The sequence below is a fragment of the Hemitrygon akajei genome, chromosome 7 (genome assembly GCF_048418815.1).
Source record: "Hemitrygon akajei chromosome 7, sHemAka1.3, whole genome shotgun sequence".
Lineage (NCBI taxonomy): Eukaryota > Metazoa > Chordata > Chondrichthyes > Myliobatiformes > Dasyatidae > Hemitrygon > Hemitrygon akajei.
Window position 1 is genome coordinate 94642420 of NC_133130.1, and position 15796 is coordinate 94658215.

General features: G+C 41.7%; 1 protein-coding gene across 1 annotated transcript in view; it reads right to left on the reverse strand.

Moving 5' to 3' along the window:
• Positions 1–13859, reverse strand: part of LOC140730688 (metabotropic glutamate receptor 1-like) — a 198608-nt gene extending 184749 nt beyond the window's left edge. Inside the window, exon 1 of the mRNA XM_073051471.1 lies at positions 13806–13859. The gene's annotated coding sequence lies outside the window, so the exon portion shown is untranslated. The remainder of the gene's footprint in view (positions 1–13805) is intronic.
• Positions 13860–15796: the final 1937 nt, after the last annotated feature.

The window sequence follows — 15796 nt, forward strand, 5'->3', positions numbered from 1 at the left end:
TTACTATCTTTCCTTTCAGTTAGTCCTGACGAAGGGTCTCGGCCCAAAATGTCAACAGTGCTTCTTCCTATCAATGCTGCCTGGCCTGCTGTGTCCCACCAGCATTTTGTGTGTGTTGCTTGAATTTCCAGTATCTGCAGGTTTCCTCGTGTTTGCCTTTCAATATTTAATAGGTTTCAATGAGATCCCTTCTCATGGCCCAGAGTCATCAAATGCTCCTTAGATGTGAACCATTTCATTTCCAGGATTATAGTGAACCTCCTCTGGATCCTCTCCAACACTGGCACATCCTTCCTTAGATAAAGGGCCCAAAATTGCTCACAATAATCTAAGTGCAGTCTCACTAATGCCTTGTAAAGCCTCAGCATTTTATCCTTGCTTTTATATTCTAGTCCTCTTGAAATGAATACTAACATTATATTTGCCTTTCTTACCACCTATTCAACCTGCAAGTTAACCCTTAGGAAATCCTGCAAAAGGACTCCCAAGTCCCTTTGCACCACTAATCTCTGAATTTACTCACTATTAAGGAAATAGTCTAGGCCTTTATTCCATTTTACCAAAGTGTATGACCATATGCTTCCCTGCACTGTATTCTATCTGCCACTTCTTTGCCCATTCTCCCAATCTGTCCTTTTGCAGTTTTCCTGCTTCCTCATCATTAGCTTACCCTCCATCTATCTTTGTATCTTCTGCAAACTTGGCCACAAAGCCATCAGTTCCTTCATGCTAACATTTGCATATAATGTGAAAAGAAGCAATCCCAACACTGTCCCCTGTGCAACACCACTAGTCACCTTCAGCCCTTTATTCCCACTCTTAACCTCCCGCTAGTCAACCAACATGATGAAACCCGATGCTGAGGTGGAAGATCAGCCATGATCTTGTTGAGTGGCACTGCAGGCTCAAATGGCTGGATTGGGTTCTCTTGCTCCTATTTCTTTTTTTTTGCAATTTATTTTTATTGAAGTTTATCATCAAACAAACATTTCCATAAGATGTATTTCAGATATTGTACACATATATCATATAGTCATATTTGCCACAAATCTCCACATAGTATTTTTCTGAGGTATACACTTACAGAAAAGAGAGGAAAGAAAAACAAGCAAAAGGAAAAAAGTAGGGAGTGATTTTTTTAAACAACAGATTCATTGATTTGTGAGAATACAATCAGGCCAATGAGGCATTATGTAGTTAAACCATTTTTCCCAGTATGAATCAAATTGTTCCAGCTTATGATTAACAGATGCTGTTATCTTCTCCATTTTGTAAATGTCCATTGTTGTGTTTTTCTATGATAACCATCTCCTGGTAACAGTCTTTTTACCAGCCACCAGCAGTATATTCATTAACTATTTATCTCTTTTCAACCATTCTTGAGGTGTATACACAAAATAAATGGTCTTCCTTTCTAAGGATATTTCACATTTAAAGATGTCTTGTGGGACATTGTGAATCCCACTCCAATAGTCTCCAATAACGGGGCATTCCCAGAAAATATGATAATGGTTTGCATTTTGATTTCCACAATTTCTCCAGCAAACAGGGAGGCTACTATCATAATGGGATTTCTGAGAAGGTGTAATAAAATACCAAGTTTTTTCATCCGAACTCCCTCCATTTCTGTGAACTGATACACTTCCATTGACACCTCCATACTATTGTCTTGCTCCTATTTACATGGATGTTATTCTTTTCCATAAATCAGAGGAGGTGCAGATATAGGTGTTGCTCCAATCACAAACAAGAGAAAATCTGCAGATGCTGCAAATCCATGCAACACAGACAAAATGCTGGAGGAACTCAGCAGGCTAGGCAGCATCTATGGAAAAGAGCCCAGTCCACATTCTGGGCTGAGATCCTTATCATGTATTGGTATTGGTTTATTGTTCTCCCAAGTACCAAGGTACAGTGAAAAGCTTGTCTTGCAAACTGTTCATACAGATCAATCAAATCATTACGCAGTGTATAGAGGTAGAACAGGGACTTCTGGAGTCCACAGGCCCCTTGCTTAATGGTATTGGTCCATTGCACAAAAAAGATTGTGAACCCCTGAGGTAGAACAAGGTAAAACAGTAAGAATGCAGAATAAAGTGTAAAAGCTACCAAAACAGTGCAGTGCTGTTAAACAATATAGTGAAAGATCATAACAAGGTAGAGTGTGAGGCTGAGTTCATTTTATCCTACAAGAGGCCTATTTAGTAATGACACAAGAGACTGCAGAGGCCGAAATCTGGAGCAAAGGCAAACTTTAAGAGGGGCTCAGTGGGTCAGGCAGCATCTGCGGAGGGAAATGAGCAGTCAATGGTTTGGGTTGAGATGCTCCATCAGGATTGAAAGAGTAGAGGGAAAATAGCCAGTAGAAAAACGTGAGGGTAAAAGGGTGGGACAGGATCTGGGTGGATGCCAGTGAGGAAGGGTGATAGGCAGAGGGAGGATGGAAGAGTGGAAATAGTGACAGAGCCTGAGAGGTGATAGATAGAGGCAACAAAGGGCTGATAGGAAAGAAAGCTGAAATGTGGAACCATTTAAGGGAGGTGGGATGGGCAAATGGGAACAAATAGAGAAATGAAAATGCTGGTTGGAATGTTTCAATGATGAGCAAACTAGAAGGACTTGAGATGTTCCAGAGTCATGAAGGGCTTTGATGTAGAAGCTACAGAGAAATTGTTTCAATTGATAGACAATGCAGATTTAAGGGTAGTCAACAAAGGTGACATGAAGGTTTAAGTTCATTGAAACTAATTTGCAAATTGGACTTCACAATGCCTGCACAGAAACTTTAGTACCCTGAATGTCCATTCAAGGAAAGGAGGGAAATCAGGAGAATCTCTTGACAACCTATTGACAATTTGGTCAACCAAACTCCAGGGCAATTGAGTTAATACAGACAGAAATTCATTGCCTGATAGAATGGCGGGCAACTGTAACTTTCAAAAGGGAAAGATCAGCGAGGCTGAAAGGTTGGCTGTAAGAGTGACTGAAAAGAAGCAGAGGCATGCACTAATCTAATAGCTTTTTGAAGCAAGCAGGTTTATGTATGATAGTAGATGGTTTATTTTTGTATGTGTTGATTACTTAAACCCATGTGGAATAATTGGATAGGACCTAGATAAAATGCAGAATGGTCTGCTACAGTGGTGAATGATTCAATGACTAGATAACATAATGAGGAGAAAATGGTTCCAGAGTAAGAGCCTCCTTACTATCAATTCAACATTTTAGTTCATGAATTTGAAATTTGTAATTCTTCAATAGCTTACATCTTGTTCTAATTATTAATAATTGGACTATGTGATTCAGCCATGGATGTAGCTACGACAATTGAGTATTTAAATATAGTATTGTTTGTTTAAAATTCTCGATATGTGGCAAAAAGAAGCCACAAGTTCGAAGCAGTTGTCATTTATCTGCTGTGCTGTGCTTCTGGGGTACATTGCCCCTCTGTGAACCTTCACATGAGCATTCTTGTCAATGCGGCCGAATTCTTATTCACTTTTTCAATCAAAAATAAAAGCAATAACTTATGACACCAAAAATGAGGTAAAAGATACCAACATTTTGCTCTTGAAGCCTTTTTTTAATGGTTTATACATTTTTACCTGTTGCAAAATATTGTGAATTTTCAAGGCCTAAATTAAAGTTTATGAAATATATTTATTTAATTATTCATTTTTAGTTGGTGACACAATGCGGAACAGGATCATCCAGCCCAAAGAGCCACACTAACCAGCAACCCATCTATTTAACCCTAGCCTAATCACGGGACAATTTAACTACTAATTAACCAACTAACCTACTAACTAGTACGCCTTTGGATTTTGGGAGGAAAGCAGAGCACCCGGAGGATACCCACACTTTCACGGGAAGGAATGTACAAACTCCTTACAGATGACGTCAGAACTGAACCCCGAACCCTGATGCCCCAAGCTATATTAGCATTGTGCTAACTGCTACACTACCGTGGCACACAATATTTGTAATTTCCTTTGGTAAACTGGAACATCAAATGTATACGGGACAGAACAGCTATGGGATACAGCTAACTAATAGCACAACACAGCTTGGACAGACACTAGAGGTTGGAAATGGTATTGCAGTTGTACAAGACCTGGAGTAATGTGTAGAGTTTTGGTTACCAGCCTCTGTAGAAAAGGTGTCATTAACCCGAAAACAGCGCAAAGAAAATTTATGGGAATCTTGCCAGGATTTGAGGACCTGAGCTCTCGGGAGAGGTTGGGCAGGCTAGGACTTTGTTTCCTGGGGCATTGGAGACTGAAGGGTGACCTTATAGAGGTGTATAAAATTATGAGAGGGGCACAGATCGAGTGAATGGACACAGTCTGTTCCCCAGGCAAAGGGAATTAAAACCTAAAGTGTGGTAGTTTAAGGTGAGTGGAGAAAGATTTAATCAGGATCTGAGGCACAGCTTCTTTATGCAGAGCGTGGTGCATGTTTGAAACAAGCTGCCGGAAGAAGTGGCTGAAGCACTCAAATAACAATATTTATAAGACACGGACAGGTACATGGTGAGGAAAGGTTATAGGCCAGATGAAAATTATAGGCAATTGGGACTAGTTTAGTATAAACTAGTGTGTCTTAGTGTGTCTTGGTCAGCATGGATGAATTGGGCCAAAGGGCCTGTTTGGGTGCTGTATAGTTCCATGACCCTGGTGGTATTGGTACCAGTGGTCCTTGATTTCACTGCCCCTCCTGCTAGAGATGTTGGATTTCTTGTCACACTGTACCCGTGACCTTGGAGCTGCTCATTCTGTCTGCCTCCACCCGCAAGGACATCCAGCCAGTGTCTCTATCCTTCTTTGTCCTGCTGGAGTCCTCTCCACCACATCCAGCAGCGTCCCCCGCTGTACGGCAAGCAACACCTTCTTCCCCCATGCTTGCAGCCTGCCATCACTGTTCAGTGCCAACTTCCTGTAAAGTTCTGCCAATGGACCCAGGCTGGCCCAGAAATACGCTCTTGCTCAAGGTCAGCCCTAAGTCGGACTGCCATGCTTGCACGCGAGTACACTCATTTTAGCATGAGTGTGTTTACATGTAATGTACAGATGTGTGTATACAAATAGATGTGGCCCTTTGCCATATTACTGTGGTGCTCTTGGGCCATTTATTACAATAACATTGCACGGTTATAGATGAGAACACTAATTGCAATCTGTTAAGCACTGACCGTCAGCAGGTATCTGACATATTAAACCAGTCCATCTGCTGAGCACTCAGCTGAAGCACCCCAGGAGAGGTATCTATCCATACCAGACATCTTTGAAGAACATACATAAGAACTATTGATTTCCATGCACTAAAACACAGTTCCAGAAAGAAGCGTTTATTTACAAAACAAACTTAGCAGTAAATATCCCAAACGCAACGTGCAACTGTTAGTTCAATTGCAAAGCCACTGGGAGTCTCAAAGTAGCATTTAATTCTGCTGGATGTTAGTGAAGTATTCCCACTACAACGAGCAGCTCAAAACTTAGCTCAGCCTGTTTGGAAGCATACCTGTAGACACGATTATTTTTAAGCTGAAGGAAAGACATGGCAATGAAACTGGACAGAAGCTCTTAGATGCAGCAACAGCAGCAGTTGTAATGCCTTAAGTAAAAGTGAAACATCCCAGAGCCCCTCACCGGAGAGCTGCTTACACTTGGCTAAGGATGATACTTTTAGGAGAGATAGCTAAATAGTTAGATACACACTGAAGTTTCAGGGAAGATCGTAAGAGGAGAGCAGGAGTTTGTACAGGATAGGTGGAGGTAGAGTTTAGCGACTAACAAGCTGATCGTAAGATTTAGGAGCAGAATTAGGCCATTTGGCCCATCAAGCCTTCTCCACCATTCAATTATGGCTGATTTATTATCCCTCTCAAACACATTCTCCTGCCTTCTCCCCATTACCTTTGACACCCTTCCTAATCAAGAACCTATCAGCCTCTGCTTTCAAAGTACCCACAGCCCTCTGTGGCAATGAATTCCACAGATTCGCCCCCTCCTGGCTAAAGAAATTCCTCCTCATCTCTGTTCTTTTCTGAGGTTCTGCCTGCTGATCCTGGACTCCCCCACTATAGGAAACATCCTCTCCATGTCTACTATATCTAGGCCTTTCAATATTGGATAGATTTCAAAGAAATCCCCTCCTCATTCTTCTAAACTCCAGTGAGTACTGGCCCAGAGCCATCAGATCATGGGGGTGATGGGGAGAAGGAAATGAGGAAAGTTCAGATTTGCTGAAATACTTTTATGGTTGAACAAGGTTGTGGTGGTAGGAATAAATATGATCAAACATAAGGATGAGGATTTATAAAGCAAGGCTTTGACAGATAGGCTGCCCACATCAGGTTAGAAAGAACAAGGGTGAAGGCTGATCGTGTAGCTGGGATAGTGGCAGCAAGGTTTTATAATTAAACATAGAAAATAGAACAGTACAGCACAGGAACAGGCCCTTCAGCCCACAATGTTGTGCCAAACCAGTTAAATCAGTAGTCAAATGACCAAATGAACTAATCCGTGTGCCTACAAAATGTCCATACCCTTCCATTTCCTCATGTTCATGTGTCTATCTAAACATCTCGTAGAAGTCCCTAATGCACCTGTCTCTATCACCACCCCAGGCAGCACATTCCAGGCCACAAATTCGTGGAAGGTTGCAGTTGGGATAGTCAGAGTTTAGAGGTAACCAAAGCTAGTAGGTAGAACTCCATGGCCACCTGACAGGATTGCACTTGTCTTTAGGATGTTTTAGGGGGCTTGGAATGATGGGGGGGGGGGGAAATGGAGACTGCTTGTCCATAGAAAGGAATAGAAGGCTAGGTAAGCAGGATTGAAAAGTCACTGCAATCTGCAGTCCCAATGCACCAGTCCTTATCTGGGAGTTTGACCTGGTTCCTTTGCACCCAATAATGCTGCCCAGCCTGTCGAGTTCCTCTACCTAACTGGATTTTGGTTCACAGGAGAACTGGAAAAGCTGTGAGCAGGAGCAGAAAGAATGCAGTAATTCAACAGAAAAAGTAGTAATTTAGCAAAGTTTTCTGCCTGAAGAAAAGGGAGACATTTGACTGAAGCCAGGGATGCCACATGCACTCACACTGTTGGGAGACTGAAAGAATAAATTCGATATACAGTGCATACAGCTGCTTATTATACTATATCCTCTTGTGTATAGCTATTACTTTCCATGTTGAATACCTTAGTTAATTAAATTCTCATTTGTTTTCTGTCTGATTTTCCTTAAACCATCAAAATACTCTTTAGCCATTATCACTGATGCATCAAATTGCTTCTCCCAGTTTTAGGATATTTAGTCTTCCCAGAAACAGGGTTGGGGCTGGGCTTACAATCAACTTGATGCATTACCTGAATAGGCAGTCCTCCTGTCAATCACTAAAAGAAGCCCTTGGTCTTTTCCCCATGCTACAAACTCAGAAAGTGCAGCGTTAAGACTGAGGTCTGCCTCCACCTAAATGAATATCTGGTTGAACATCACATCCAAAAGACAGCACAATGCCCTTCAGTAAATCACACAAATCTCAACAAATTACACTCAGTTGTTCATTCTGAATCTTAAACCCAAAATAGTTGAGTCAAAATGGTTGTTGTCATGCATCTAGTGTGGTAGTGTAGTAGGTAGTGCTTGTCGCTCTCACGTTCAGCTTTCACCACTGGCTAGCAGTCTCACGAAAAGGAGAGCTGAATGTGTAAGTCTCTCCCTGCCAGTCCATAGCTTCTCCCACAGTAAGCCTCATGTAGTGCCTCCACATTGGTGACACACTGAAACTGAACTCCTTTCAGACTCCGGGGACATAGCACAGGGAGGAGGTCTGGACCCTGTACACTTAGCATGCAGGCCCACCGGTGTGTGAATACCTCCTGGTGATTGTGAACCTGATCCCCAGCTATGGGTAAATAGCCCCACTGCCTTGTGTGCAGCCTTGGCAGAGACGAAGGCTACGGGAGCAAACCCAGACAGCAAATCCGGAGTGGAGCCCCTAAGGCGGCTAGAAATTATTGAACATCCTTCTGGAAGCTCCTTCAGCCAAGCTGGTACCAAACGTATTGCTTCATAATCTTTCCTTTGAGCTACTCTGGTGAGGCCTAGAGGGGGAGATCTCAGGATCTCCATACCTTCTGCCCAGGCTTGTGATGATGGTCATCATCACCCATTGTCCTATGAGACAGACAGATGCCAACCAACCAAACTCTAAATGTTCTAACTCCAGAGCAAAGGTACACTGAGCCATTGCTGACAATCGTTAAAACCTCAGATTATTTTTAATCTGTTAGACACAACATATGAATAACAAACAAGAGGAAGTCTGCGGATGATGGAAATCCAAGCCACATACAAAACGCTTGACGAATTCAGCAGGACAGGCAGGACCTATGGAAGAGAGCACAATCGTTGTTTTGGGCTGACACCCTGGTTGGCAGGGTCAAATTAGGCCCATAAATTTGCATGGGCAATTTTTAATTTTAACTTTGAATGAAATTAAAGCAAAAAAACCCCCCACAAATTACATTTAATAAACATTAGAAAAGTCAATTGGCGCAGACAGGAGATGACAAAGATGTAGGTGTCACTCCTATAGTTTTGGATATGGATACTGACAGCCAGTGGTTAGGGTGAAATGGAGATAATCAGATGGCTAGATGTAGATTCAGTCAGTCCCCAATTTAAAATTACTCAATCATTTTATTTTCATTATAAATTTCAATTCCCATTTCTAAAATGAACCACACTTGCAAGTTATAAAGATGCAATAAAACTGTCTCAATAGTTGAAGTCATTTCGCAATGGCGCTGTTAAAAATGGCAATTTTGAATGAAATAGAGACCAAAGTAATTTATCATGGAAAGAGTTCAGAGAAGATGTGAGTGAGCATTACTACTACTTACTTAGTATTTGCAATCACTCAAGTGAAGTATGATGTTGTCCTGGGGGGATATTCCCTTAATGGAGCATGCCCGTGCATGACATGGGGAGGTTGATACACAGGCAGTTATCATACAGTCCTTGACAGATCGGGGTCAGGGTCCATAGCATGGAATGCAACACAACTAGGGACACTTCACTGCTTCAGCCTTCCTCTGCCTTCACTGATGTTGTGATGTGTCATCACCTTCCACCAGCTCCATCGTTGAGCTCTTGTTTGGAACCTCCCCCCTGACCTTACTGCCACGGTTGATCCTACCAGGAGTTAAGCTCCAGACTGCATTGCTCTCAGGATCTCAGGAACTCAGGAGCTCTCCACTGTGACAAGGTGATGATTCCCAGAGAAGATGACATCTAGCTATGAGCATTACTAGACCATCACTGTGAGGCTGTTGTCAAGATCACATTGAATTTTCGGCTCAAACAAGAGTCATGGTAATGGAATCAAAATGGATATGATGGAGGGGATGGAATGAAGGAGAAGTAAAGATCTTGACCAGGAATGAGAAAGTTGGGATAAGGAGCGGGAAGAAGGGCAGTGGGATAGGGAGAAGGCCAAGGTTATGAATGGAAAGAGGGTGGAGAATCTACGTGAGAGGAGGAAGAAGTCATGAGAGAAAAAGGATGCACTTAAGTCATGTTTTTTACAAACTAAATCCATTGCAAGGGGTTTTAAAACCAATATCTTGACAATTATAGTCACTGTAATAGTGTAGGAAGTATGTCAGCTCGTTTTGTGTAGCAAAGTGGAAGAAAGCTTAAGGGTAACGGGTGAGCAGATAACCAACTGTAGTGACGTCGTTTACAAGATGCATTCAACAGGAGACCTGGAGACTGGGCAGAGTTTCCCTACTCTGCTTTGTGATAGTGTCAAGGATTGGTTCATGCCAATATGTCAGGTCTTATAGGGCCCGGCATCAAAAATGGCACGTATTAACCATGCAGTATTCTCTTGGTACTGCAGCAGTCAAAATCCAGATAGCATTCTCAGCTCACTGTGGTAGGATATCTTTGACCCATACACAGGAGTGATGCCAATCAACTACCAGATGACACAGTAAGAGGCCAGTAAAAGGTATGGAAGGAAGAGGTGAAAAGAAAAAGAAAAAGATAGAAGGGAAGGGAAGAAGCTAGATGTGTTGAAGATCTAGTGATGAGGCTGTAGATCAGAAAATCATCGGGGTGGGAGGTGTGGACCGAAGAGGGAGGAATTGCTTATTATTACAAGGGCAAAGTGGAACACAGGTAAGCTTCTGAGAGACACCCACAGCTGTTGTGTGGCTGAGAGGAGGAGCTTGTCAGATGGTGGGTACATTAGCAGTGAAGAAGCCAGTTGTGATGAGGAGTAGATTACAATCAGAAATGCTGCAAGGTCCAGAATTTACAATTGTGCTTATCTAATGAGGTGGGGAATTGAAGACATGCTTTTTTTACATCTGTGATATCAGTTCAGCTTGTGAAGTGGAGGACGTGCCCAGCCTCCACCTGCCTGCCATGCCTTCCTGAATTGCATTTCAAAGCTCTTCCTATTCTTTAGTCTATAATAAAAATGAAAAGTGCCTGAAATACTCAGCAGGTGAGGCCACATCTCTGGGAACAGGAACAGATTGAAGATCCTTTTTCTATCTCTGTTCTAACTGCTCCCATTTACTCACTGGCCAGAAATCCATGTTTACAGCTTATCCCCATTGTCACCTTGGTTTTATCCAATCAGAGACCTCCCAATCCTCAGTGAAGTTTAACAAGCTTCCTCTGTTTCATTCCCAGTTCCAACAAGGGATCAATCTGAAGCTGTAACTGATTCTTTTCCCACAGATTTGACCTGCCTTCTTGAGTATTTTCAGCATTTTCTGCTTTTATTTTACATGATATTCATCGTGCAGGCTGCAAGGGAAGAAGCTTGTTGAGTAAATGCATGTGGGACGTTAACTCAGAGAGGCAGGGTAGACCAAGGTCAGAAACTTTGCTTGAGAGGAGGACTCTGCTTACATCAATTGGATTTAAGGACCTAAACCCCCATTGCCTGGGTGTGGACTCGATTTTTAATTGATAGAAGGCTTTTAGTAGAGAGTGATTTTCCTTAGTGTGTCTTCCAATTGGTATCTTCGCTTTACAACCTTCACATTATATTGCATCTTATCTCTTTATAAACAGTCAGCTATCTGTGTAAAATGTCATATGCTGATACAGCATCACTGAGTTCGAGGCCATTTTCACTGTATTGCGTATGTGATAGCTATTTTCACAGATTTATCTGATGTGGGAAGTGTAAGTACCAAATGGTGGTCGATGTGCAATTTACTTGTTATTTTGATCTCTAACTGTCAACAGTGTAAAACAGAGTCATATTGCACAGAAAGAGAGCATACAGTCCAGCTTATCCATGCCGACAAGGGTGTCTAACCAAGCTTGTACAATTTGCCACATTCCTCTAACCCTTTCCTATCTACATACCTGTCCAAATGTATTTTGACATTGTAAATGTACACACTTCTACAGCTTCATCTGGCAGCTTGTTCCATTAGCCAGCACTCTGTGTAAAAATGTTTCTCCTCTGGTCCCTTTTAAATCTTTCAACAGTTACCTTAAATCTGTTCCCTCTGTTCCAGACTCCCCCCATCCTGGGAAAGAGATTGTAACCATTATCAACACCCCTCATGACTTAATATATCTCTATAACATCATTCCTCACCATCCTTTGCTCTTGTGAAAAAAAAGTCCTAACTTAACCCACCTCTTTTTATAGCTCAACCCTCCAGTCCCAGTAATATCCTCATGAATCTCTCTTGCACCCTTTCAAGAATAATGGCATTATTTCTCATGACCAGAACTGCACACAATACTCCAACTATAGTCTCACCAATGACTTCTACAACTACAACATAACTAAAGTCGAAGTTGAGTTTATTGTTATATACACAAGTACACGTATGCACGGGTGGTGGGGGATCGTTGATTACGTTGGCTGCTTTACTGAGGCAGCAAGAAGTATAGTAAGAGTCCATGGAGGGAAGGCTTTTTTTATGCTGAGCTGAGGTTTCCTTGTTATGCCAAGCTGCGCCTACAACTCCCGGAATTTTTTTGTGGTCACGTGCAGAGCAGTTGCCATACCAAGCCATTATGCATTCAGATAGATGGCTTTCTATGGTGAAGATTGTTAAGAGTTAGTGGAGACAAGCCATTATTCTTTATCCTCCTGAGCAAGCAGAGCCATTGTTGAGCTTTCATGGCTGTGAGATCAAAATGCAGGTTATTGGTGATGTTCACACCTGGGAACATGAAGCTCTCAACCCTCTGAACCCGGGAGCTGTTGATGTAGATAGGAGCTTATGCATTTCTGCACTTTCTGAGGGCAATGGCCAGCTGTCTTGTTTTGTTGACATTGAGGGTAAGGTTATTGTCATTTCACCATGTCCTTAAACCTGCTATTTCCTTGTTACCTGACTCATCATTATTTGAGATTCAGCCCACAATAGTGGTATCTGCTTCAAACTCAGTGATGGAATCAGAGAAGAATAAGGTCACACAATCATGAGTCTACAGGGAGTAGAGTAGGGAACTGAGGACGCCCCAGAGTTTAGAATAATCGTGGCAGAGGGGTTGCTGCCTATCGTTACTAATTCCAGTCTGTTTGTCAGGAAGTCAAAGATCTGGATGCAGAAGGTGGCATTGACTCCAAGGGTCTGGAGTTTGGCGTTGAATTTGTTTGGAATTATAGCATTGAAGGCAGAGCTGTTGTCAATAAGCAATAGGTTAATGTAGGTGTCTTTACTGTCTAAAGATGAGTGTCGTTCTGATTAACTGAAAGATATGTTTTGCCAGCTGCGGCTCAGCCTGTCGCTCTCCTGACTCAGAAGGTTGCACTCTGGAGATTCGACCATAACTAAATTGAACGCTCTGGACTGCTACACTGTCATTGGTCTTTTCAATGAGATCTTAAACTGAACCTGCTTTTGTTCCTTCATTTCGTCATAAATGATCATGTGCTGCTAATAGCAGAGAGAGCTATAATATCTTACTTGTATCCTTTCAACCAACTTCACCAAAACAGGCCATTAACATTGACTACACTTTGAAATAACAACAGAAAACGCTACACAAACAGAAGTCAGGTAGCATCTGTGGAAAGAGAAAAATAATTAATGCTTCAGGTCTGGACAGATCTGGAAAAGAGACAAAAATGGGCAGTCCACCTTACATCAAGTATTACCTCTGTTGCTCTCTCCACAGCTGCTGCCTCACCTGCTGAGTGTTTCCATTATGTTTGTTTTTATCTCCAATTTTCAACATCTGCAGTATTTGTTACTGTTTTTTTTCTTTCTACACTTTGCTTACTACAGTAAATGTTGAGGTAAACTGAAATCAAAAACATTACTTCATGCATCTTAATTATTTTGCTGCATAGTATGGATACAGTTCAATAATTTATAAACAACAGAATTCAATAGTGTTCCAGTCATAAATTGCTATTGTTTACCGGTGCAAAAACAATGGGCATATTTGTCTAGTTCTGGTCTCCATGCACTCCGATTCTATGGGAACTGGCAGTCAATGAGAAACTGTTTCTTTGTAGCTTTCAGTTAGGTCCCTTTGCTGCATTCTGTGAAAAGAATTTACTCTATTTCAGCAGAAACAGAACAATAGCTCATTAAGGGGATGGGGTTTGAAGGGTTCCCTCAGATCTTTCATTCTGTGACTTTATATGCCGGCCAGGCCGGTGCGGAAACGCCAAGCTTTCGATTTCAGATGTTTTCCTAAGGTCCGAATGTACATTCTCTGCAGGATTGCTAAAACCTCTCTCCTTAATTTCCTCTATACCATAAAACCATAAGACATAGGATTAGAATTAGGCCACTCACCTCATCAAGTTTCTCCATCATTCCATCATTGCTGATTTATTATCACTTTCAATTCCATTCTCCTGCCTTCTCCCTGTAACCTTTGACTCCTTTATGAATCAAGAACCTAAAAAGAGCTTTGACTAGCAACCAATCCAGACGTTGGAAATTTTGAGAGGAGGGGATTTCACTGCCTGAGTAGAAAAGCCAGTAGCAGATTGCGACAGCAAAAAAGAGCTTTGACCAGCGACCAATGCATCAGCCTGATATTCTACATTCTAAACAAGCTAGCTGCAGTGAAAGTGGACAGAATGGTTTTGATCTTTCAGAATCTCCTTCATTGTAGATTGTGGAATGGAAGATAGTAACAAGTACCTTGATGTTTAAGTAAGGAGGGAGAGACAAATCAGGAAACTTTTGGCCAGTTATAAGTAATGGATGAAACAATAGAACTTGATATAAGGAACACTAACATATAGTTAATGTTGATCATTTTAAACTAGAGTTACAGGAGATGGGAACCAGAGTGCCAGAACAGTTAGTGGAGAGGTTGTGGCGGCAGATGTTGGTAAGACTTCAGACAAAGTTAGGAATAAAAAGGTTGAGTATGTTGCCACGAGTGTCCTGAGCTACATACTATATATTTCAATACAAGAAGTATCGTAGGAAAGGCGGATGATTGTGCTGTAGATGAGGTAGCCGGTTTACAAACAGAGCCAGTGTGTAGTGAGGAGAGACCACTAATAGGGAAAAATTGTAGTCAACAGGATGATTTGCAATGTAAAAGGCAGACAAAATTGAAAAGGGAGAATACAGGACTGAGGGTGTTATATTTGAATATGCACAGTATACAGAATAAAGTAGATGAACTTGTAGAACAGTTGCAGATTGGTACGAATGTTGTAGGCATCACTGAATTGTGACTGAAAGACTATAGCTGGGAGCTTAATGTCCAAGGATACACATTGTATCCAAAGGTCAGGCAGGGAGGCAGAGACGGTGGTGTTGCTCTGTTTGTAAAATTTGAAATCAAATCATTAGAGAGAGGCAACATAGGGTTGGAAGGTGTTGAATCATTGTGGATAGAGCTAAGGAACTGCAAGGGTAAAAAGACCCTGATGGGAGATGTACACAGACCCCCAAAGAGTAGTTAGGATGTGATCTACAAGCTACAATGGGAGGTAGAAAATGCATGTCGAAAGGGCAATTTTACAATAGTCATGGGGGATTTGAATATGCAGGTAGATGGGAAAATCAGGTTGGTGCTGGATTCCAAGAGGAGGGTTTTCTAGACTGCCTATGATTGTTTTTTTTAGAGCAGATCATGGTTGAGCCCACAATGGGATCAGCTATTCTGGATTGGGTGTTGTGCAATGAACCTGAATTGATTAGAGAACAAGGTAAAAGAACCCTTCGGGGAAAAGTGATCATAATATGATTAAATTCACCCTGAAACTTTAGAGGGAGAAGCTAACGTCAAATGTATAAGTATTACAGTGGAGTAAAGGGCATTACAGAGGCATAAGAGGGGAGTTGGCCAGAATTGATTGAAAAAGAACACTGGCAGGGGTGATGGCAGAGCAGCAATGGCTGTTATTTTTGGAAGCAAATCAAAAGGCAAAGGATATACATATCCCAAAGAGGAAGAGTATTTTAAAGGAAAGATGACAAAACCATGGCTAACAAGAGAAGTCAAAGCCAACATAAAAGCCAAAGAAGGGGCATATAATAGAGCAAAAATTTGTGGGAAGTTGGAGGATTGGGAAACTTTTAAAACACAACAGAAAGCAACTATAAAAGTTATTGAGAAGGCAATGGTGGAATACAAAGATAAGCTTGCCACTAATTTTTAAAGAGGATACCACATTTCTTCAGATGCATAAGTATAAAAGAGAGGAGAAAGCAGATATCAGACCGCTGGAAAACGATGCTGGAGAGATAGTACTGGGGTTCAAGGAAATGGTGGACAAACCGTCTAAGCATTTTGCATCAGTCTTTACTGTGGAAGATAC